Source organism: Peromyscus leucopus, chromosome 11 (assembly GCF_004664715.2).
Source record: "Peromyscus leucopus breed LL Stock chromosome 11, UCI_PerLeu_2.1, whole genome shotgun sequence".
NCBI lineage: Eukaryota > Metazoa > Chordata > Mammalia > Rodentia > Cricetidae > Peromyscus > Peromyscus leucopus.
This window is the reverse complement of record NC_051072.1, coordinates 63,111,203-63,136,726: the sequence shown is the minus strand read 5'-3', so window position 1 is coordinate 63,136,726 and position 25,524 is coordinate 63,111,203. Positions and strand designations below refer to the sequence as shown.

At 37.9% G+C, this 25,524-nt stretch overlaps 1 pseudogene; it reads left to right on the top strand.

Moving 5' to 3' along the window:
• Window positions 1–25,104, top strand: part of LOC114710513 — a 34,350-nt pseudogene extending 9,246 nt beyond the window's left edge.
• The last annotated feature ends 420 nt before the right edge of the window (window positions 25,105–25,524 follow it).

Below are 25,524 nucleotides of genomic sequence, written 5' to 3'. Positions count from 1 at the left end.
GATATGAAGTTTTCTTGGTCTAAGAAAAGAATTGTCAATGGGAAAAGGCAGGACACACATTTAATGAAAGCATTTCAAACAATTAAAGAACAGAGTAAAGGAATGAGGACAGTTAGGAGGAAATATTAGGTGGCTTCTATTTTACCTGCCAAGGAAGTGCTTTGCACATAGTGGAGTCTAAGAAATTGAGCAAATGAACTCATATATGTCTTACTTTTCTAATTCTATGAAGAGATAACATGGCCAAGGAAACTTATGGAAGAAATAGTTTACTGGGGCCTACAGTTTGAGTTCATGACCATCATGGTAGAGAGCATGACAGCAGGTAGACAGGCATGGAGTTGGAGCAGTAGCAGAGAGCTTATATGCAAATAGCAGGCAAAGAGAGAACTAACTGGCAATTCTGTGGACTTTTGAAACCCCAAAGCTGCAACACACCTCCTCCAACAAGGCCATACCTCCTAATCCTTCCCAAACAGTTTCACCTACTGGGACCAACCATTCAAATATCTAAGCCTATACCATTTTCATTCAAACCACCACACTATATGAATTTAGTGTAAAAACTTACATCAAATGAAGTAAAATATAAATAAAATGCATTAACAGATTAATTGAGTTAATTATTGGGGTGGTTTGAAAGAAAATGGCTCCCAAAGGGAGTGGCACTATTAGGAGGTGAGACCTTATTGGAGGAAGTATGTCACTGTGGGGGTGCGCTTTGAGGTCTCTTTTTTTCAAGCTCCGCTCAGTGTGACAGTCAGTTGACTTCCTGTTGCCTGGAAGATGTAGCACTCTCAGCTCCAGTACCACATCTGCCTACATACTGCCATGTTTCCCATCATGATGATAATGGACAGAAGCTCTGAAACTGTAAGTGAGCCACCCTCAATTAAATGTTTTTTTTTTTTTTTGTTTTTTTTTTTTGTTTTTTAATAAGATTTGATGTGGTCATGGTGTTTCTTCATGACAGTAGTAAACTCTGACTAAGACAGAAGTTGGTACCAGGGACTGGGTTGGGTATCACTGTGATAGGCCTGACCATATGTTTGTTTGTAGAAATTTGGACTTTGGTACTGTGCATTTGGAAAGCAGTAGAATGCTTCAAGCACTGCTTAATGGGACATACTAGTAGGAGCATGGAAGACAATGGTGCTGATAATAATTTGAAATGTCAGGAGCTGGCTCAAGAGGTTCCAGAGAAGAATTTTAGTATGTTGCCTAGAAATCATTCTTACAATATTTTGGTGAAGAAAGTGGCTGCCTTTTGCCATTGTCTAAAGAATCTGCCTGAGGCTAAAGTGAGGAGTTTTGGATTAAATTCCCAAACTAAGATTAAAGAAGAAATCTCAAAACATGCTAGTATAGACTCTGTCACATAGTTTTTAGTGGTAACTCTAATGAAGGTTTATAATGAAAAAAGAGCAAGCTGAGCAGGATAAATTACAAAATATAAATCTTGAGGAGAAAAGGAGCACCAGGAAGTAGAATGGAGCTAAATCTATGTTCAAGGAGATCTATGGATTAAGAAATGAAATAAAGGGACTAGTGACCTCAGGGCAAGATCCCACCCAGCTAAGTTTCCAATTTGTGAAAAGGAGCTAAAGAAAAGCTTAGAGCCGGGTATGGTGATGTATGCCTTTAATCCCAGCACTGGGAAGGCAGAGGCTGGTGGATCTCTGAAATTGTGGCCAGATGGTCTAAAGAGCAAGTTCAAGGACAGTCAAGGTTAAGCAGTGAAGGAAAGCAGAGGGCTGGTGAAGGTGTAATTGAATAAGAGGGCCATGTTCCAGCTTTAGTAAGCAGTAGAAGTTGGCAGCTTTGGCCACGTGGTTCTGACTTTAGAGTTAAGGATAGAAGAAAGGAGTTATGGAATAAAGCCACTAAAGCCAGGCATGTGTCAGGGGTATCCCTGAATGGAGGCCTAGTAGAGAGGCCATTTAATGAAGCTGTAAAGTTGAAGCCTGGATTGCCTTGGAGAACCCAAGATTTTAGAGATGCCAGAGCTTTGGGATACCTGCCAAGGAGAACTGCTAACAGGAAGTAGAATCCACCCAAGAGAAAGAAGTGGATTGCAGTCAACAAAGATGAGTGAGGTTGGAAATGTGGAGAGTGTTTTGACATCAGACATAGAGATGCAGAATTTGGGGTTTGCTCAGCTGGTTTCAGTCTTGGTTTGGTCCAGTATTTCCTTACTACGCCCCCTTCCCTGCATTTTGGAATGGTAATGTACACCCTGGGCCATTGTATGTTGGAAGTATATGATCTGCTTTTTGATTTTGATTTTACAGGGCTTTGCAGTTAAGAGACTACATGAATCTCAGAAAAGACTTTGAACTTTAGACTTTGAAACAAGTTTGGGATGGTTATAGACTATGGGGATTTTTGAAGTTGGACTGAATGCATTTTTACATTATGATATGGCTATAAACCTTTAGGGGCAGGGAGTGGAATATTGTGGTTTGAAAGAAAACAGTCCCCAAAGGGCATGGCACTATTTGGAGGTGTGGCCTTGTTGAAGGAAGAGTGTAATATAATCAAGTACTAATAAAAATAAAGGAGCTACCCTCAAAGTACATTATATGTAAAATACTATGTGGCATGAAAAGTACAAGTGCTTTCCTATGAAATATCTATTACTTGTCACTGAAGTGCTAACTTCATCACAATTTAATTCATAATAATAGAAACTGTTAGTGGTTTTATCGAAGAGCTCTTGAACATCAACGTGTACAGATTGTGATAGATAACATCAAGTAAGACATTGTTCTTCCTGTGTGGTTCAAAATACAACTTAGAAGAACTGTTCTTTTCTTTTTTTATAACTTAGCATGTTTCCATGGTTCATCAAGGATTTTAATATCCCAAAGGCCAAAGATGCACAGCACATTGATATGCAGGTTCTGATATTTATATATTGTAATGTGCTGGGATCCATATTACTTTCAGTAACATTGTCTAGTTCGAAAGGGCAAAGTACATAGAATTCCAAATAAGTTCATCTTTTTTTCTTCCTGATTTTTCCCTGAAGGAAGGAGTGAAAAAATGTTAATATTCTTGAGAATTTTAGAGTAGAGGACAGTGGACTGCTCTCTTATTCACTGCTGCTGACACTAACTACTTGATATTAAGGACTCTTATTTTCATTATTTCAATAATTATTTCTTAATTTGAAATGAATCCTCCTTTATTCTAATCAGCAGCAGCTGTGATCATTAAGGATTGATTAGAAGTGGCCTAGAATCTTCATTGTTTTTCATTGCTTTTACAGACTCACAGGTCTTTAGAATAAGAAAGAATACTAAAGATTGTTTATTCTAACAGTTCTCAATGCCTATCCTCAGACATGTTGACACGAAATATCAGAACCACACAGAATACTAAAAATATGTATTTCAAGATTTGCATACCTTAGCATCATTGAGTCAGACCACACAGAGTGAGGGCCAGAGATCTAAGGCAAAGCAGGTTTCAAGGAAGAGCCAAACTACAAAACCCATAGATGTGATACACTTGTTTACCATGTGGGCCACTGGCTTTCAGGTGGGCAGGTGGCCTCTGTCAGGTCTATGTTGGTAGGTACTATTTGGAGATGTAGCACACTGTTTCACAAAAGAAGGAATTGACTGTAAAGCTAGATCTCCAACACTACCACCAACTGACATGTACCCTGAAGAACTTTTTGTTTATTTGTTTTATCCTATTCTGGTTTGTTGGTTTTAATTTTATCTTTCTTCTTCTTCTTCTTCTTCTTCTTCTTCTTCTTCTTCTTCTTCTTCTTCTTCATCATCATCATCATTATCATTATTAGTTTACATGCCTGTTTGTATCCTGAGAGAGAGAGAAGTTTGGGTGGTTGGGGATGTGAGGAAGATCTGGGAGAAGATGGAGGAAGGGAAACCATATTCAGAATACATTGTACTAAAACTCTATTTTCAATAAAAAAGAAAATAAAGGAAAAGTATAAAAAAGAAGGAATTTTTCATTGGGGGATGTTTTTAGTTCTAGGAAATCAATGGCAGTATCAGTTCAAAACTATTAAAATATAAATAGAATTCTCTCCTAAAGAAGTTTATAGAGCATATGGTGAAAGAACCTGCAAGTATCTCAGTTATACAGCTCACTCAGTCTCCTTCGCCAATTTGACCCCAAGTGATGTTTGGTTTTATCCCAATCCCAATCTATCATTAAAAGATCACAGTTTTTCATTAAAAAGCTATTTATGAATGTGTTCTACAAATTCTGAAGTGACAAAATATATTCAGCAAATATAGATCTATGCAACTAATATTGACCCTCTTTGTATTACTATCTAGAAACAACAATACTGAATCTGGCCAAATGAGATTTTAAAAATTCTCTCTAGTCATTTCCTTGGGTGGCTTTACTGTTTTCAGTTTAAAACCACACTAAGATAGACATTTTACTACATGTGTCTCTAGTAGCTGCCTGTGGTTGCTGAAACTTTGAATATACTGGCATAATAGTTGTTATAAACCATAAATAAATAATTTTTTTAAAATGAGTATTTTAAAAAATGTATAGATACAGGGTAAACAGAGAATTCTTATACTGAAAGAATTGATATTAAGATATGAGCACTCTCTGAATTAATTTATAGAGTCACCCTCATCCCAATCACACTAGAGAGGTTATTTGTATATTTTTCAGCTGGTCCACTGTGATTAATTCAGGTTGTTTGTGGAGTTTATAAGATCATGGTTGGTGGGTTGTTTGCTGGAATGGGGTCACCTTACCTGGGCTACCACGAAAGAAAATGTGTTTCCCTGCTCTGATTACTATTAACTGTCAATAGATTCCCCCAGCGTCTCACAAACCCCCATGAATGAATGTTGTTAAAGATCCCAGTATTGTGCAGTAACCATAACTGCTGTATATTCACCAATGCAGTATCAAAGAGCATTTCATATTACTCATCTCCATCCTCTTGCTCTTCAATCTTTTTACTCCCTCCTCCACAATGTTTCTTGGTATGAGAGGGGGTCATGTGGATATCCTACCTAGGACTAAGCACTTAGCAGTCATTTATTCTCAGCCCTTGGACCAGTTACGAGTCTTTGCAAGCAAGTAAGAAGAGAGTTTGTTTGTTTGTTTGTTTGTTGTTTGTTTGTTTTGACCAAAGCTCAGAACATCACTAGTCTAGGAATATAAATGTCAATATTTAGAAGACAGTTTACTACATGCCCATTTATCAAAAGAGTGTTATCAAATTTCTTTCTAGGTCACGTGACCTCTCCAGTCATAAGTTCTTGCCTAGGTTTATAGCGTCAAGCATTTATTTTTACCCTGTCATGTCAAACAGGCCTCAAAAGTCCAATCAGATAGTGTGTGGTTACCTCCTTAGCAGTTAGGACACTCTTGCACTAGTGGGCAAATGCATTTGGTTTTGTTTTTTAATATTCATCTGGTTCAGAAATATGTAATGAAATCCAAAGAATTTTGATTATTCAAAGAAATCTGAAAACATAATCTATAGCAATTTCAAGTCTTATTATCAAGTTATAATAACTAAAACAATGTGATATTGATTTAAATATTACCATACAAAATAAAGCTAAAAGTAGATGTAACACAGAAATAGACTCATATATCAACTTTCACTTGATTTTCATAAAAGGTGCTGAAGCGGTTCAGTGTGAGAAATACACTCAACAAATTAGGCTAGAACAACTTGACAACTATACGCAAAATATCACCTCAACCCTTACTTCACATCTGAGGCACAAATTAACTCCAAATAGGCTTGATAACAAAAATATTAAGTACAAACATCCCAAAGAAAAGGTAAAAGAAGAGCTACATGACAATTTCTTATACATGGTATGCAATGTGTCCATAAATTAAAAGGTGAGCTGATATAACTGAGTAGTAGAGTGCTTAGGTACTACACACAGGACCTGAGGTTTAACCTCCAACATTTCAAAAACAAAATGAAAAAAATTTTGTTACTTATCCCCTTAAAAATTTTCATTTTCCAAAAATGTTACTTTTTGATTTGGAGAAGAACAAGAAAGAATTTCTAACACTAATAGACATGTTATATATTTTAATTGTGGTAGTAATAAATTGACTGGAAATAATGAAAACTCCATCCACAGACTAGAAGAATACTGGTAAAATATATCTGTTTTTTATACAGAATATATAAATACTGTCAATATTATAAAGACAGACTAATTTTGTGTGTGTATTTGTGTGTGTGTGTGTGTGTGTGTGTGTGTGTGTGTGTGTGTGTAGGGGGAAAGACATGAATTGAACACACCCTTCATCAAGTAAAAGGTAAGTGAGTGGAAAGAATTGGTATCTGGGTACAAATGAAAACTATAGGATACTCTATACATGCACCAGAAAGACTAAACTAAATTATGTTAGAAGTGTTGGTGAGGTACAGAGCAACCGGAACACTCATATATTGCTGATGTTAATACAAAACGGTTCAGACATTCTGAAACACTCCTTCACTGTGTTAAAAATTTAACAAACAACAATGAAATAATCCTACTACTACCTTCATCAAAGGGGATGGCCTAAGGGGATCAAAAGAAAACTTTTCTAAGTTTCAGCGACTTTGTGTTTTAGCTTTATTAATAGTCATGACTGCTAAAATTTTCATGAAGTATACATTGAGAGAAGAAATTTGTGATAATCTATTATGTTCCATTTTAAAAAGTAAACTAAAATGCAAAGGAACAGCATTGTGCTATCAGTGTCTGAGACAAATCACTATTAAACTCAGCAAGACAAAATATAGATAAAACAAATATTTTTATAGAGAAAAACATCCATGTAATGTGAGCATCCAATATACTACACCAACTTTATGAACCAAAAAAAGATAAATCCCGGTAGTATTCAAATGAAAACCATTTAAAATGAGGCTACATTTTTCACTAGAAAATTGACATGCACTTAAAAGACAAAAGTATAATACAAAGATTTATGAGTCCTCCCAAGAGCTTTTTTATATACTTCTAGTGAGAATTTAAAATTATATACAGAGAGGCAGCTTAAGATAGTTAAACATACACTGCCCAGAAGTTGAAGGTAAGTCCCTATTGCTAAAGACACCATGCACTTCAGAAACAGAGACTATAGGCCCCTGAGCTGGAACTGACCTGAATGTCCCCTCCCTGAGGACTAGCTTTCATGGTACCAGAAGGAGCCACGCAAGCTTCCAAAGGAAGGAGGCAACAAACAGTCATACACAGGTCTAACACCTATGAACCACATCAATGTCCAGCATGGATGTTAGTAGTGGCACATCATGACTCTATGGGTGTTAGTAGTGGCACACATACCTTGGCAGTAATCAACAGTTTTCTGATTGGACATAAGAGCCACTCATCAAGTGGGAGACCATGCCTGGTCCTGGAAACCCAGCTAACTAATCAGTGATAGTGAGATTATGGTTATTATATGAGAATCTATAAACACTAACTCAATAAGCTAGCATAATCCTTAACAACAATCTCCTTATTCCCACAGATAAGTGTAATCCTCATCCATCATCAAGGAAAGTTCTCTGCAACAGACAGGGACCACCACAGAAAACTAACAGAGAGAGTTTCAGAGCCCAGTCCCAATAGATACATCTACAAAACATATCCCAAACCTAAGGCTCAGGGATAATCTCAGAAAGACTGTAATGTCAGAAGATAAGGGACTTTGCTGTGAGATCATGTCTGCTAGTAACATCAGAAGCTACATCTCTAAAGTCTTACCCATACCACTGGCCAATTATGGGATTAACAAGGATCACATCAATGAATATGCAAGCTGGATGTCGGGGAAGCTCACAAGGCCACATTTCCACACAACTGAGTAAAGCTGGAGTGAAAGAGGTGGTTCCCCCTAGGGAAGAGCACACCAACTGGATGTCCAGCTAAATGTTCAGTCTTGAAAGCACACATACAAGTAACATTCTATGGGCTCAACAGGTTATATCTAGAAATATATATGCATATACAAGTACATATATGCACGGAATATCAGTAGGTGAAAAAGGGGGCCATGAACTTGAAGAAGATTAGGGAGGGGTATATGAAAGAGTTTAGAGGGAGGAAAGGGAAGGGGGAAAATGTAATTAAAATATAATCTTAAATACAAATGGTGCTGGCATAACTGGATTTCAACTTGTAGAAGATTGCAAATAGATTCATATCTGTCACCGTGCACAAAACTTAAGTCCAAGTTGATCAAAGATCTCAACATAACTCTAGTTACTCTGAACCTGATAGAAGAGAAAGTAGGAAGTAGTCTTTACTGCATTGGCACCGGAGATCACTTCCTAAATATAACACCCGTAGCACAGACACTGAGAGCAACAATTAATAAATGGGACCTCTTGAAACTGAGAAGCTTTTGTAGGGCAAAGGACATGGTCAATATGACAAAGTGACAGCCTACAGAGTGGGAAAAGTATCTTCACCAACCCTACATCTGACAGAGGACTGATATCCAGAATATATAAAGAACTCAAGAAACTAGACATGAAAATACCTAAGAGTCCAATTAAAAAATGGGCTATAGAGCTAAACAGAGAATTCTCAACAGAGGAAACTCAAATGGCTGAAAGACATTTAAGGAATTGCTCAACATCCCTAATCATCAGAGAAACGCAAATCAAAATGACTCTGAGATATCAGCTTACACCTGTCAGAATGGCTAAGATAAAAAACACTGAAGACAGCTTATGCTGGAGAGGATGTCGAGCAAAGGGAACTCTCCTCCACTGCTGGTGGGACTGCAAACTGGTACGGCCACTTTGGAAATCAGTATGGCGCTTTCTCAGAAAATTGGGAATTGATCTCCCTCAAGACCCAGCTATATCACTCTTGGACATATACCCAAAGAATGCTCAATCATACCACAAGGAGACACGCTCAGCTATGTTCATAGCAGTATTATTTGTAATAGCCAGAACCTGGAAACAACCTAGATGCCCTTCAACTGAAGAATGGATAAATAAACTGTGGTACATATACACAATGGATTACTACTTAGCAGAGAAAAACAATGACATCATGAGGTTTGCAAGCAAATATGATTAGTTATCAGATTACAGATACATAGGTTAGATGGGCAGGTAATCTTCAAACACTTCATAGACCTGGAGATATGCATTTAAATAACTAGATTCTGTTGACGTGAGACACAATGTCTGCTGCACCAATTGATCCGAGAAATGTTCTAAGACATTTCATTTGAAGTTTGTCTTTTGCACAAAATGCTACTGCAAAGAACTGCCTTCTTGATGCTGACATACAAATGCAATGCTCCTTTCTGAAAGCGGGACACAAGAAAAGCGACCACTGTACTCTGCAAGACAGGTAAATGGTCTTTCAGAAATCCTGCTTCTGAAAATGGTCTGTCAGATACTCTAGCTGTAGCAATTTGAATGCACCAATGCTGAGAAACATTAGGTGACTGTCCAGGCTGCCAGCTGTCTTGGTCTACTCTTGCAAGATTCCCGAAAGTTGCTTGCATCCGTCTTCCATTTCTCAGGTACCGTTATATTCCTTCTCAGGTCTTTGATGGGATTGAAGACTAGCAGTTATAGTTACAACTTAGTATATATAATATCTTAGATAGAACTTATTAAGTATTAGGTTCAGGTTCTTTAGGATAGGACACCTTTGAATGATCTTTATAATATGCTGTTTACCTATGCTCTATACTTCTCTGGATTTTAGTATGTGTTTCTTGCTTGATATTGTTTGCATTGGTTGTAGTTACATCTTATCTAGGTCATTATCTCTCATTATTTCTGGACAATATTTGATAACCATTCCTTTGTATATAGTCTTGTATTAGTTTAGAACCTTCTTATTTAGACAAAAAGGGGGAGATGTAGTGGGTAGCCATTCCAACTTGGTTCTGGAAGTTCCAACCCCCATTGAGACTCTGGCAACTGTCACGCCTACGAGGCGGGCGAGGGAGGCGCCTGGGGACCCGAGAGCTGGATGGCAGCACTCGTCTGGCGCTCTCTCGTGCGGACGCTGACCAGTGCAGATTGATGTGTAGAGCTCCGGAGAACACGTGACTGCATTACACCTCCCCAGACCTGCGACCTACCCATTACTTAATTTGTGAGTTTCGCCATTAAATAAATATCTTTTAACTACGTGGAGTGGCCAAAATAATTTCTCCAATAGATGGAACTAGAAAATCTCATCCTGAGTGAGGTAACCCAGACTCAGAAAGGCAAACGTGGTACGTATTCACTCATAAGTAGATACTAGATGTAAAGCAAAGGACAACCAGACTGCAACTCACCGCTCTAGGGAGGCTACCTAGAGAGCGGGACCCTGGGAAAGACACAGGGATCACTAGCGACAGAGAAATGGGTGAGATCTACATGAGCAAACTGGGTGTGAGGGGTTGGGGTAATGGAGGGCAAGGGTCAGGGGAAAGGGAGCTTAGGAGAGTGAGAGGTCCTAGCTGAATCAGGAACAGAGTGGGAGAACAAGGAAAGAGATACCATGATAAATGAAGACACCATGGGAATAGGAAGAAACAGAGTGCTAGAGAGGTCCCCAGGAATCCACAAAGATGACTCCACTATAGACTACTGGCAATGCTCGAGAGGGTGCCTGAGCTGACCTACTCTGGTGATCTGATGGCTGAACACCCTTGTTGCTGAAGGGCTTCTCTCCAGGTTCCCCAAGCCCCGCAGTCCCACAATCCACTTATAAAATAATCACTCAGACGCTTATATCACTTATAACTGTATGGCCTGCAGGTTCTTGCTAACTGTTCTTTTATCTTAAATTAACCATTTTTATAATCTATACCTTGCACGTGGCTGTGCTTACCGGCGTCTCTACATGCTCTTCTCCTGGCGGTGGCTGCAGTGTCTCTCCTTCAGCCTTCCGCTTCCCAGAATTCTCCTCTCTCCTTGTCCCACCTACCTCCTGCCTGGTCATTGGCCATCAGTGTTTTATTTACATAGAGTGATATCCACAGCACACCCTAACTGTCATGATAGAACCCTCATCCAGTGACTGATGGAAGCAGATGCAGAGATACATGGCCAAGCCCCAGGCAGAGCTCCAGGAGTCCAATCGATGAGTGAGAGAGGAGGGATTATATGAGCAAGAGATATGGAGACCATGATTGGAAAAAGTACAGAGACAATTAGCCAAACTAGTAGAAACACATGAACTGTGAACCAATAGCTGAGGAGGCCCCATGGAAATGGACTAGGTCCTCTGGGTAAGTGAGACAGTTGTTCAGCTTAAACTGTTTAGGACGCCCCCAGGCAGTGAGACCAGGATCTCACTTAGTGCATGAGCTGGCTTTTTGGAACCTAGTAACTATTCTGAGACACTTTACTCAGCCTTGGTGCAGGGAGGAGGGGATTGGGCCTGCCTCAACTGAATATACCAGGTTGGGCTGACTCTCCAGGGGAGACCTTGCCTTGGAGGAGGTGGGACTGAAGGGGGTTGTGGGGTGGGGGAGACTGGGGGGGGGGTGGGAGGGGAGAGGACAGGGGAATTTGTGGTTGATATGTAAAACAAATAGAAAATCTCTTAATAAAAAGAAAAAAAATGATTTAAAATCTGTTTAAACATATTTTTGGAACATGACCTAGGAATTTCCTGTGGAGAAACTTACTTGAGCTATACCCATGTAGCCTCAACAATATGGTTGTTTAAACTAGACCTAAACAATGCCGACACCAGTTTCCATCCCAGCATAGATGGAGGGAATCTCATGCCCCATCCCCCCACCAGGATGAAGAGCTACAAGCAATTAACTGCTGTGAAGTGCAATCCTAATTAGTCTTAATCAATAAAAACCCAGAGTCAGATACTGGGGTAAAAACTGAAAGATCAGAGAAGCAAAGGAGCAGCCACAGTCATTTCTTACCTCTATGAAATCTCAGACTGAATAGGGCATCCTGTCTCAAGGAATCCAAACCCTCAGACTGAAAGGCCCCAAGATCCTGTCTCCACCTACTTTATATTCCTGTCTCCACTTCCTGATGCTGGGATCAAAGGCATGATCCTCCCAAGTGCAGGGATCAAAGGTGTGTACCAGCACTGCCCAGCTCTGTTTCTCTTTTAGACTAGTTCACTCTCATGTAGCCCAGGGTGGCCTTGAACTCCTGATCTTCCTACTTCCTTCTCCCAAGTGCTGGGATTAAAGGTGTGCACCACTATGGGCTGGCCTCTATGGTTAAGTAGTGGCTAGCTCTGCCCTCTGATCTCCAGGCAAGCTTTATTGGTCAGAACACAAACAAAGTATCACACAACACTGCTGAGAGAAGAATTAGTCTCCCCAGGGATCAGTCCCCTGACTGGCTGTCCAATAGCAAGTGATCAGCCCTAGAAACACACACATGCAGCCGAGAAAGAAGAGGAGGCCATGAATTTGGGGTGAGAGCTCAAACAGGAAGGTTAGAAGGCAGATGAGAATGGGGAAACGATTTAATATTTTTTTTTTTTTTTTTTTTTTTTTTTTCAATTTTTTTATTTTTTGAGTATTAGCAGGCTAATAAGAGATGGCTTGAGTGGATTAAATGAATATTTTTAATTAAATAAAGAAGAAAGAAATTTTTCCTAGCATAGTCAATTAGAGAAACTCCAAGATGTATGACCTGATGTTGGTTGGACTTATCATCACTTTCAGTGATAAAATTTTATAAAATAACAGGAATAACCAAAAAACAGAAAAGAATTGGTGTGTTTATATGAGATTGTACACTTTTCCCAATATAGACTCCAATATACATCTTGTAAAATATATACATGCATATAAGTTTGTTCTTTATAAAATAATTTATGCAGAATAGTGATTAATATGCACAGATGGGAAGTTAACAGGGCTCAGATCTGGACTATAAAACTATCCCTGTTTTTTTTCTGTGTTCTATATCTAAATGCTTTGTAATACAATATAGTAAACATGGCAGACTTTTACAATGTGAGATAATCACCTTCCCTAGCAATATTTTATAAGAAAAGCTTAAAATATAACATCGTGTTTCTGTGTGCTACAAGTCTTTATAAACTTTATACACACACAGAGTAGTAACCTTCTGGGTGTACGTACCGAGCACACCAACTTTCCCAACATGATTGAACATGGCTCTAATGAATTCTTTCTCTATGATTTGACTCTTAAGTCCTGGAGAGGAAAGAGGAAAAGAAAGCCAAAATGTGGACAACAACCAAAAGAACAATCGGTCCTTTTTCATCTTTCTCAAACCCCGTCCCCACTGAGAGCTGTCCCCTGCTGGAGAATGCCCCCTTCTCTGATGTTGCACTTGCTAATTAATTTTTCATTTTTTCAAACCAGCGGCTGTAAACTCTTGTTATCCAGTGCAATGGGAATACACAGCCACTTCAACAAACCAGTGATTGTGTTGCAAAGAAAGCGAGTGGACAAAACACTGATTTACGTATTTCGACTGAATAATAAAGGCACACTTAGGATTTCTATCTGTCTACCTCAGTATGGCCCTGGGTGAGCTATTGTGTATCTCAAACAAATCCTAAAGAGGAAATTACACAGAGCTTTTTGGAACATGTACATACAGATGTTGCTTCTACAGAAGAAAGCTTACAGGGAGAAAACTTGGAGATGGGAAAGATTTGGGGGTGGATATGTGCCAGGAGGAAGGGCAGGATGTGAGACGTCTGTGTCATTTACAGAGATAAGATCCTTGGGGTTGGAGAGACGACTCCACAGTTAAGAGTGCTAGCTGCTCTTCCAGAGGACCTTGGTTTGGTTCCCAGTGACCATGTGGCAGGTCATAAATGTCATTCACTCCAGTTTCAGGGGATCTGGCTTCTTCTTTTGCCAACACTCCTCCTCCCAAGGCCAGGCACAAACATGGTGAACAGACATGCACACAAAACATTCATACACATAAAACAAGAATAAGTAAATCGTTAGAGAAAGGAAACTATGCACACTTGATTCAGAGGACTCCAGCAGCACTTACCAGGGCTCCACAACCTCTCCGCACACTGAGGTGGCCCACTTACCAGCCATACTAAAACTAAAAGATCAAGATTGTACTTCAGCCATTTCCTTACCTTAGCACAACTGCAAACATTTCTAGTGAAGTTTTGGGTAAAAGTAGGGGTAATAGACAACCAAATATTAAGAAGTTGTACACAATCTGTTCTGATGTTTCTCCTCCCTCAATTTCTTTCAGACTCTTCCCCACATCCTACCCATCCAACTCTATACCTTCCCTCTCTCTTTATAAAACAAAAAGGCAAATAAAAGAGCAAACAATCTAGAATCAAATAAAAACATACAAAGAGAAAAAAAACAAAGAAAAAACACAATGAACACAGACATACATGCTCAAACATACAAAAAAAAAACCCATAAAATATGTTATCAGAAACTATAATACACAAATGACCAGTGAGAAAAAAAAACAAACAATGTATGAAACCAAAAAAAAAAAAAAAAATCTCCAAAAATACCATCGAGTTTGTTTTGTGTTGGCCGTCTCTACCGCTGGGCATGAGGCCTGCTTGCCTTACATGTGGTTTGCCTACCCAGTGAGGTTCCATTGGAGAAAACTAACTTTTCCTCTGTGAGCAATTGTCAACTGGGATAGCTTCTGAATTAGGGATGAGGGCCTATGTCTACTTCTCCTTTTCAGTGCTGAGACCCCATCTTGATTGGACATGTACAGGCCATGTGCATTTTGCCACCGTCTCTGTGATTTCACATGTATGTCTGTCATGTACTGTCTGGAAGGCACTGTTTCCTTGGAGTTATCCATCCCCTCAGACTCTGACAATCTTTCCACCTCCTCTTCCAGAGAGTTATCTGAGGACTGAGGTGAGGGATTTGATGAGCACATCCCATTTAGACCTGAGTGTTCAAGATCCCCTACTCTTTGCACATTGTCCAATTGCATGTAGGTCTCTGTATTAGTTCCCTTCAGAGAAGCTGCCAGAGGGTAGCCAGTTATCATTAGGAGTCATTACTTTGCTGTTTCTTTAGCAGAACAATGGTATTTGGTTTTCCTCTAGGTCCCTGGCCAATTTAGCCTCATGTTCTTGGCCACCTGAGCAACGTCAGACATGAGTTCCTTATCATGGAGGAGGCCTTCAATCTGATCAGATTGAGGTTAGTTACTTCCATAACTTGTGTGCCACTATTGAGCCAACACAGCTTTCAGGCAGGTCATCACTGTAGATCACAGGGTTTGAAGCAGGCTGGGGGCTTACCTTCCCCTCTGGTAGCATGCTATTTCCTCCCAGTACCACAAACACTAGACATAGGGGTGAAGGCTCAGTTAGGTACTAGCTCAACTTCTCTGTGTGCAGTGAGTTATGTAGGGGTTATCTTTAGAGATAGGACCTTAGAATCAGTTGTGGAGAGCAACCAATAGCCTAGGTTTGGAGGGTTTCCATGGGTATCCTTTGGCTAGCAACTCAATTAGATGTAACCCATTCCTGGCACAGGAGGTTTTCTAAACTAGAGAGCTTTTATTTTTACCAGTAAGTTTGATGTTACTGTGGATAACTTTGTAAATGCCCATTATCCATTTAGTTTTCCTTTAAAAATGGAGTTTTCAAAAGGAGAGAATGTTGTGTTTCATGAAATAGTTGTATGTTATTTCTACAACTTTGAGATGATCACAAAGCTACTTATTTCTATCTACTAATATGGGGAATCCTTTTGATTAATTTAAAAATATTAAACCAAACTTATGTTCTGAGATAAACTTACTTAGTATTAAGGCTTGGCGCACCCTTTAATCCAGCACTCAGCAAGCAGGCGATCTCTGTGAGTTCGAGCAGCCTGGCTACAATGAGTCCAAAACACAAACTACACAGAGAAACCTGTCTCGAAAAAAAAAAAAAAAAAAAAAAAAAAAAAAAAAACTTACTTAGTATTAATTTATTGTTATTTTGTTTATTTTCTTGGAACTTGCTAGTAGAATTTTGTCAAGACATTTATACAAATAATTGAGGTTTTTGTTTTATATATATTATAATATATTTAATTTTTAATATATAAAAAATATTTTTAATCTATTCTGATTATATAATTTTAATTTATTATTTTCATGTGAACTTGGTATCATAATAATGCTAGCTTCATATAATAAGTTGGTATATATTACTTTTCAAGTTCTTGAAAAATGGTAATAGATACTATCAATTCATTAAATATTTAAAAGATTCTGCTAGCAAATCATTTAGATCCCATGCACAGTTTTGTGTGACAGGCTTTTCCTGGGGAGATACAACACTAACATGTCTGCTTATCCCAGATAGGGAGCCAAAGACAGGTCAAAGTGTGGCTATCCCCAAAGTCCAACTTCACCAAGCTGATGAGTTGTACTGAAGTTACTTACAGGAATATGGCTGAGGATTTACTTATAGCAGCAGCAATAGCTCCTTCTAAGTGATTTATCTGTCTCTGCTTCTTCCAGGTTGCTGGGCCTGTTTGAGAGTCTTCTTCAGAGTTTCATTTTCCTGAGAGCAATCTCAGGAAAACTTGTCTTTTCTGTTTATCAGCGCTTGGGGATGGAGAATCCTGTGGGTCTGGTTGGTCTCAGGTGGGTCTTGAAACTGTGTTGAGCTGTTTACTTTCTGTTTTACTGAACTTCCCTGCAGATGGAATGTTTGAATCTCATAACTACACAGCAGCAGGATTCGACAATTGGAATATATGTAGTTATAACTTAAATATCTTTGCTAGACATTGTGTTATGCAATTTACATATTTTAGTAATATTTATCATTCTTTACTTTAATGGACTTAGCCATTCCATCTAAATTGCTCATAATAGTCTCTTTCCTGACAGGTGATAGCTAGCTAGCTAGCTAGATGATAGATGGATGGATGAATGGATTGATGGATAGATGATAGGTAGATAAATAGCTAGATAGACAGACAGATAGATAGATAGATAGATAGATAGATAGATAGATGATAAAACCTGTAGTGATAGCACTATTTTGATAATGTGTATCCTTTTTATTTTTATCCTAAAATTCCAGGTGATGATTTACCAATTGCATCCACCCATTCAGTGCTTTTGTTTTTCTTGATTCATTTGCATTTTCTACACTTCTTTCTCTCTGATCTTTAAAAAGTAATTTTATCTAAATACTTTAAGTCTTATTCATTAAATTTTTATAATACCCAAAGCATCGAGTATTTAGAATGCTTTCTTATTTTCCTAATGTAGATATTTAATTCTTTGAAGTCATTTAATTTCTTGGAGTCATGGGTGAGCACATTCTTTAAAAAACAAGTAGTAAATCTTGTAGACATTGCATTCCCTACAATATCAAATGCAGCTACCCAATTCTATGTTTGTGTTGTATAGCGAGTGTAACCATGTTTAATGAAATTCTTCACACACAGAAAGAAAGGCAAGTTAGTCAGACTTGCTGACTCCCTTTTCAAGCATGTATTTAGCTCATGTCTTCACATTTTTGTTCCGTTAGAAATATTTGCTTCCCCCTTAGGTTCTTCTTCAATCTATGGTTTCCTTAGTTTTAATGTTTATAGTTATATTTTTTATTAGTGTCTAATTTTATTCTAATGTGACAAGAGAACATACTTTAAAATTAATTATTTTAAATTTGTTGAGACTTGATTTATATCACAGAAAATGGTCTTAGTAAATATTCTATTCTAATTCAAAAATAATGTATATTCTGCTGTTGTGGAATGGAGTGTTTTATAATATCTACTAGATTAAGATGTTTGAGACTGTTTTTCAAGGCCTCTAAATTTACTTACTACTCATTTCCTAATCCTGAAGGAAGAAGAGTTTAAATTTCTAACGTTGTTGTGGATTTGTGTGTTTTTCTTACAGTTCCATTGAGTTTTGTTGCTGTCTTGAAACAGTTTTCCTTCCTTCTGAAAGACATGCGCCAACATTGCTTCCACGGTTGTCTGTTGTGCTGATATTCACCAGCTCCTGTGTGTCTGAAAACAAGTCCTTTTTCTCCTTCAATTTTGAAAGATAGTTTCTCTGGTGAAAGCTCTCAGATTGACAGTAAAAATTCTCTCAATACGCCCAAGACATCTCTCCATTTCTTATTTGCCTTGTTTCTGACAAGAAATCTATCAATATTGTTTTTGTTCTGTGTGTAAAGTGTCCTTTCTCTCTGGCTCATTTTCACTGATTTGTGCTCTTCGATTATGATTGTCCTGGTGTAGTTTTCCTCTTGTAATGTTTCTTGGGATACACCGAAGGTTCTTAAATTTTTAGGTTTGTAGTTCTCATCAAAATTTGAACATTTCTGGTTTGTTTCTTTTACTATAAACTTCCCTTCATTTTTTATTTTTATTTTTATTTATTTATTTATTTTGCAGGTCGTGACAGACCTGTACATTTTGTGGAGTCTTCTCTGTGTTTCAGTCTGGGCAATTTCTACGTTTTTTCCTCAAGCTCACTAGTTTTCCATCTATAACATGTCTGTTTCCAGTTATTTCTCCTTTCCCGTATTGTTTTCACTTCTGTAAGTTAAATTCATTTTTTGTTTTGTTTTGTGTGTGTGTGTGTGTGTGTGTGTGTGTGTGTGTGTGTGCACGTGTGCATGGTTATATGAACTACTTTGTTCAGTTTTTTGTTCTACATACTGAATACATATAATTCATGATATTCACCATCTTTGCTCAGTAATTCTAACATCTGTTGTTTGCTGTTGATCCTAATTCTCCTTGTTGTAGACCAGACTTGCTTACTCTTTATATACCTGGAATTTTTTTTTTTTTTTTTTTGATTTTCGAGAAGTTTCTCTGTGTAGCGCCCTACTACACATGGTGCTGTCGAATCGTGCTTACCTGAGTGCTGGATAAGGCGTGCGGCTATTACCAATTTTTAATACATGTTTAATGTCTTCTTCAACTTTGCTACTGAATGAAGTCAAGTTATACATAGCCAATTTGTATCTTATATATGGTTTAAGACCAGAGACTGGTTAGTTTAACCTTTTTTTTTTTTGTTCTTTATTACATGGGAACTGTCTTTTAATGCTTCATAAAATATAAAGCTTTAAGGTGCTGTGGAATGTCTTTCTGTACTCTGTGAATATACATTGTTTCCATTGGTTAGTAAATAAGCTGCTTTGGCCTATGGCAAGGATGCCTAGAGGCAGGCAGGAAATCCAAGGAGAGGGACAAGAAGAATAAAGGAGAGGCGAGAGAGAGCTAGCCACCGCCAAAGGAACAAGATGCCAGTAGATTGATAAAGCCATGGAACTCATGGCACAACACAGATTAATAGAAATGGGTTAATTTAAGATGAAAGAGCTAGCAAGAATTCTTAGTCATAGGCCTTACCGTTTATAAATAATACTAAGCCTCTGAGTGATTATTTTATAAGTGGCTGTGGGACTGCGGGGCTGGGTGGGACTAGAGAAACCTTTCAACATTTAAGGTTTGTTGGGAGAGTGATTCTTTCTGACCTTCTTACTTACTGTCTTTTCTGTTGTTGTTGTTTATTCCCCCTCCCTTAGGTAGTGTCCAGCCACGTATATGTTGTCTGGCTCTGTGGTGGACGCTCAAGGAATCCCCTTGCAGACTGTAGGATATGCATGGTGTGATGTCTTCTCCTTCCTGATAGTCTACACTACAGAATCTAGCTTCTTTGATCCTCTGACTTTCAACAATATCTCATTAAGTAGCCCATTGAGCTCAATCTGCTTACCTTGGGGCTTGTTTTTAGTACTAGTACTTTATTCTTAGACTCTAATGTAGTATCTGAAATATAGGAAGGCCCACATAGTTTAAAATTTTTTCACTTTTGCTATAACAAAAGATTTCTACTTTTGTAGATGTTCCTAAACATGTACCTGTGCCCCTTAGAATAATAAAATAGCTTATGAATGGCATTAGTATTATCAACTTTCTTTTAAAAATCAAATCACCCACAAAGATTCATTGGCTTTAAGAGATTATGAGATGTGTGCCGTTTATTCAGATTTTCCATGGTATTAGTACAGGCCACTATAATTATATATCTGAGTTGAAATCAAGAACTTTGTAGATACACCAAATAATTATTTATAAAGTTCATTAGATTGCTGTTTCTTAAAGTAGGGTGGATCAAAATCACATGGGGAATTGATTTGTATATTAAATAATTCTGATTTATCATTAATCCTTTTCAGATGTGAATTAACAAGGGTTAATCCCAAGGCCACAAGCTGCTGCTTCTGTAGAAAGGGGGGAAGATTACTTCTTTTTTCCTTGGGATGCATGAGACCCTATAAAATAAAACACTCTAAATATGTAAGTCACAGACTACATATGACAAATTCTTAAATATGACGAAGTATAAAATAGATTTTTCAAGGCAAGGCTGTACAAGATGGATAATTTGTTGCTTGCTTTTACACAGCAGTAGCATACCTACTTGCTGGTGTTTCTGGTTACCTTAACTCTGAATGACTCTTAAATTTAGAATTAAATTTCTAACAATTTAGAAAATTAGAAGTTCTGTACTAAAAGAGTTAAGTAATTTGTACACACACACACACACACACACACACACACACACACACACACACACACAAGCATTTGTGAATCACCAGGAAGTAAGTTTAACTAGGATTCATATACAGCACTTTTCTTAATGAAGTGAGCTACCGAGGGATGTTCTTCCTCAAAGGTTTCTTTGTAAATGGTGTGAGAATCCAAGTCAGTCTTTTCTCTGGGAGCTTTTCAACTTATTTTCCTCTCATGTCTTTGGGAGAGCTAGACTGTGTAATAACAGATCTGAGAAGGTTAGAATTAGAAAAGATCTAAGTTTTCCAACGCTTCCTAGAAATCCTGGCACATTGTCCTACAATTCTGAAAAAAAAAAAAAATGCTGCAGGTGAACTTAGGGAAGTCTCTAAAAGCTCGTGTGGGATCACAGGGTTTCTGTTAAGTCAAGCTGTACTTTCTTCTCCTAATGTGTCAGGCAAAATAGATCAGTAGTTGAAATGGGAAAATCCCATGATCACCTAAAAATCATATCAAGACCAATAGTAAAACTGTCTAACAGTGAAAGTATCTGCTGTAAAATATATTACAAACAAAGAAATCTCCTTTATTTCTTTATGGTTTTCCTGTAACATGTGTGACTAGTGGCTGATTACATTGTCAATGACTCCTCCTTCAGAATATATTAACATCTAAGAAGGTATGATTTACTACTTCATAATGAGATGTAGTGGGAATCTCAACAACAAAGAACAGCATCTCTCTAAAATGTACAATATATTGAAAAGTAAACTCAAAGCTTAAAATTCTTCAGCAGTGCTTTAGGTCTACCCTGAAAAAGCATGTTGAAAATATTGACTCTTTGTCTCAGATATAAAAAGTTTCTGTGTTCAGTATACATTATTAAGTAAGTTATGCAAAGATTGTGATGTTTGAAAATTGAGTACTCAATATTTATGGTTATAATTTTCAGTGATAGGTTTGTTATTAGTATCAACAAAAGGTATCTGTTGATCTGCTATTAATTAATCCCCCAGGTACCAAATTTGTGATGTTGTATACTGTGATATATGGGCTCAGTTAATGACATGTAGAGTCAATTGTTTTATGTCGAAATATAAAGCTTCATAATTTAAGAAAAAAAATCATCTGATGGAATCAAGGCACCAAAAGGACATCAACTTTGTAGATTATATATATGTATAGAATGGGCAGAGAAATGTTTTCCTGAAATTAGGTGAGAACATGATTGCACTAACTAGAAAAGCTGGAATTTGTTTTCTTTTCAAAATAAATGATGCTAGGTAGTTTTTCTACCATTTGCACAGCTCTTTCTTTCTTCAGTTACTTTGCAGTGAGAAGTCAAATAACATTTAGCTTGCTAAGGGATGGGTAGCACAAGTTGTTGAAATCAAAAGTGATTTATAGCATGCAAAAAGTTCTATGCCCTAGATCTAATTAATTACATGTATAGCCAACAGTAAATATGTCTGCACATTTTAACTGTACTTTAGCTACGATACCTGAAAACAAATAGATTGATTTAAATCACAAGGATACAAAGAACATTGTTAATAGAGAGAATGTGAAACAAACCATATGTCTTCATGGAAAAGATGTAGAAAAACACATTTTATGTTAAAGAAATTATATATACCTTCTTCAACTTTACCCAATAAGTAAGAATTTACTTTAAAATGTATTCACTCTTCTTTTGGAGAAATAATATTTTAGTGGATTATTTAGACTGTTTTGTAAGTTCAATTTTCCCCCCTACAAATGTTTGTGATAAGCTATTAAATGTGGATGGTCAGCTTAAAAAAATAACTAACACTAGCTAACAGCTAATGAATGGATGCATGTTTCTTCTTGGAGAGGTGGTTCTGTGCACCTCAAACACGTCCAACATCAGACCTGTGGAGAAGTCTTCACTGGACAAGGGGTGGTCTACCAGTAGTCCCCTCCCAAGTGTGTGTGTTTAATTAGCTGACAGAACAAGAGACAGACACAGTAGAAGCTGAAGGGGAGATCAGGCAGAAGCATCATAGGAGGCTCAAAATTCTCATCATATCAAGTGTGATTAGTAACGAAATGAATACAGAGTTAACTGCAGCATTGTTTGCTTTAAAAGAGTTGACATTTTGTAGTTCACCTGGTTACACTGAATTTCATGTCCCCAAACCACTCTCCCAGTAATAAAACTGTTCCAGTTTCAGGAGGTATATATGAGTTCAGGTCAATGAAACCAAAGTGAAAACTAGGCAGAATGCTCTGGTACTGGAGAGAATGGATGCAAATGAGATGAGTCTAACTCCAGCTTTCAGTTTATATTTTTCATTTATAACTGGGAGGCCTGGAGATCCACATGCCACATGCTTGGTTGGACCCAGACACTACACATTTCCTTCATCTTTAGGTGAAGCTCTCTCTTTTTTTTTTTTTTAGAAATATACATATTCAAGACAGCGCTTTTATGTGTGTGTATATTTTAGAAAATATCAATTATAAATATGTAATCTTAATAACTTATATGTTATCTTAAAGCATGGAAATACTTTTTAAGTAGTGTCCTTAACTTTGTTACCAAAAATACTGTAATAACAAACATTTATTGAAGAATTAGACTACTGTGCCTGCCACTGATGTATTTTGCATGGGTACTTCAGTAACAGTGAAAGGAGATTTGCTCAATTCAGAATCTATTTTAATCTCCTGGGCCATAGAATTTTGATTTGATTTGAGCATGTGGGAGTTTAATTACTTTTCTGTTTTTTTTTTTTTAAAGAAAACAAGGAGAAAAATTATTTTGAAGAAATTGTAGCAAAGATTTTAAGGATTCTTGAGTATAAAACAAGATACAAAACATAATTCTTGAGTTATTACTGCAATTAATTTGAAAACACACAAATTCTAACATGATTATTTCAACCTGAGGATGATGTGATTGACAGTCTCTTATGACGTTTGTTGAATGATAACCCAAATAATAATTATAGATTTGAATTATACTAGCTGTTCTTTAAGATGGTCAAACCATACGATGTGGTATCTTCCCCGTACCTCTGTATTCTTGTGGTGAGATGTGACCTTCACATCAGCCATGGGTTTCCACAATTGGAGTCTCTGGATTTTTGCCTAATGTGGAGACCTGAAGGCCATCTTGGGTAAAAGCCCATAATAGGAGGCTCAAAATTCTCTCATTGTCTTTGTTAGGGTTGATATTCTGTGATGAAATATCATGACCAAAAAACAAGTTGGGGAGGAAAGAGTTTATTTGGCTTACATATCAGCATTGCTGTTCATCATTGAAGAAGTCAGGACAGGAACTCAAACAGGAGCTGATGCAGAGGTTATGGAGGGGAGCTGCTTACTGACTTACTTCCCATGGCTTGCTCAGTCTGCTTTCTTACAAAACCCAAGACTAGCAGGTCAGGGGTAGTACCACCCACCATGGGCTGGGCCCTTCCCCATTAATCACTAAATGAGAAAATGCCTTACAACTTGATCTTGGGACATTTTCTCAGCTGAGTTTCCTTCCTCTGATGACTCTACAGCTTGTGTCAAGCTGACACACAAAACCAGCCAGTACAACTGACCCCTTGTCAACTTGACACACAAACACATCACTATTAAGCCACAACTTTTCCTTTCTTACTCATCCCCATGATCTTAAATAACTGTAAAAGTCCCACAGTCTTTACAAATTCAAACACATTAATGCCACCAGGCCTTTACTTTAGGTCTGTGTGGAACCATGATTGCAGGTTTCTGTTCTGCAAGATGGGGTTTGTGAAATTGTCAAGATGAAGGCCTACGGTAAGAGATACCAAGTGAGATTTAGAAGGTGGTGAGAGGGTAAAACTGACTACTGGGGAAACGATTGGTAATCCAAGACAAAAATAAGTACAACACACCCAAATACGGGATGATTGTTTATGTAACTAATAGAGATATCATCTGCCAGATTGTGTATGGCCTTACAGACGGGCATATGATAGTCTGTGCAGCATATGCACACAAACTGCCAAAATACAGTGTGAAAGTCAGCCCGACAAATTACAGTGCAGCCTATTGTACTGGCCTGCTGCTCGCCCACAGACTTTTGAGAAGTTTGGTGTGAACAAGATCTATGAAGGCCAAGTGGAGGTGGCTGGAGATGAATACAATGTGGAAAGCATTGATGGTCAGCCTGATGCCTTGCTATTTGAATGCAGGTCTTGCCAGGAACTACAGTAAAGTTTTGGGGCCCTCAAGGGGGCTGTGAATGCAGGCTTGTCTATTCCTCAGTATCAAATGATTCTCTGGTTATGATTCTGAAAGCAAGGAGTTCAATGCAGAAGTACATCGTAAGCACATGATGGGTCAGAAAGTGGAAGATGACCTGCGTTACCTCATGGAGGAAGATGAAGATGCTTATAGGAAACAGTTCTCTCAGTACATCAAGAACAATGTTATTCCAGACACAATGAAGGAGATGTATAAGAAAGCTCATGCTGCTACCCGAGAGAATCTAGCCTATGAGAAGAAGCCCAAGAGAGAAGTGAAGAAGAGGTGGAACGACCCAAAATGTCTCTTGCCCAGAAGAAAGATGGGATTGTTCAAAAGAAGGCAAGCTTCCTCAGAGCTCAGGAACGGACTGCTGAGAGCTAAAGCAGTTTTCTGTGAAGATTTTTTTTCATAAAGATGATAAACTTATTGACTAAGCAACCAAAAAAAATTAGCTCCTTTAAAGTAGTCAATCTCTTTAAAAACTCAAAGCTTTTAAAATTAAAGTCCCTCCATGTGGGCTCCAGTAAAATATGTTCTTACTTCAAGAGGGAAGAATCAGGGCATAATCACAATCAAATAAAATCAAAACAAAATTCCAACCATCCAATATCTGGGACACACTTACAATCTTCTAGACTCCTCCAAAAGGTTTGGGTCATTTCTCCAGCTCTGCCCTCCACAGTACACACAACTCATCTTCTAGGCTCTGGCTGGCTCTACTCCACTGCTACTGCTGTTCTTGGCGGTCATCCCATGGCACCAGCATCTCCAGAACACCAGGATCTTCTGCTGCAGTTGGGC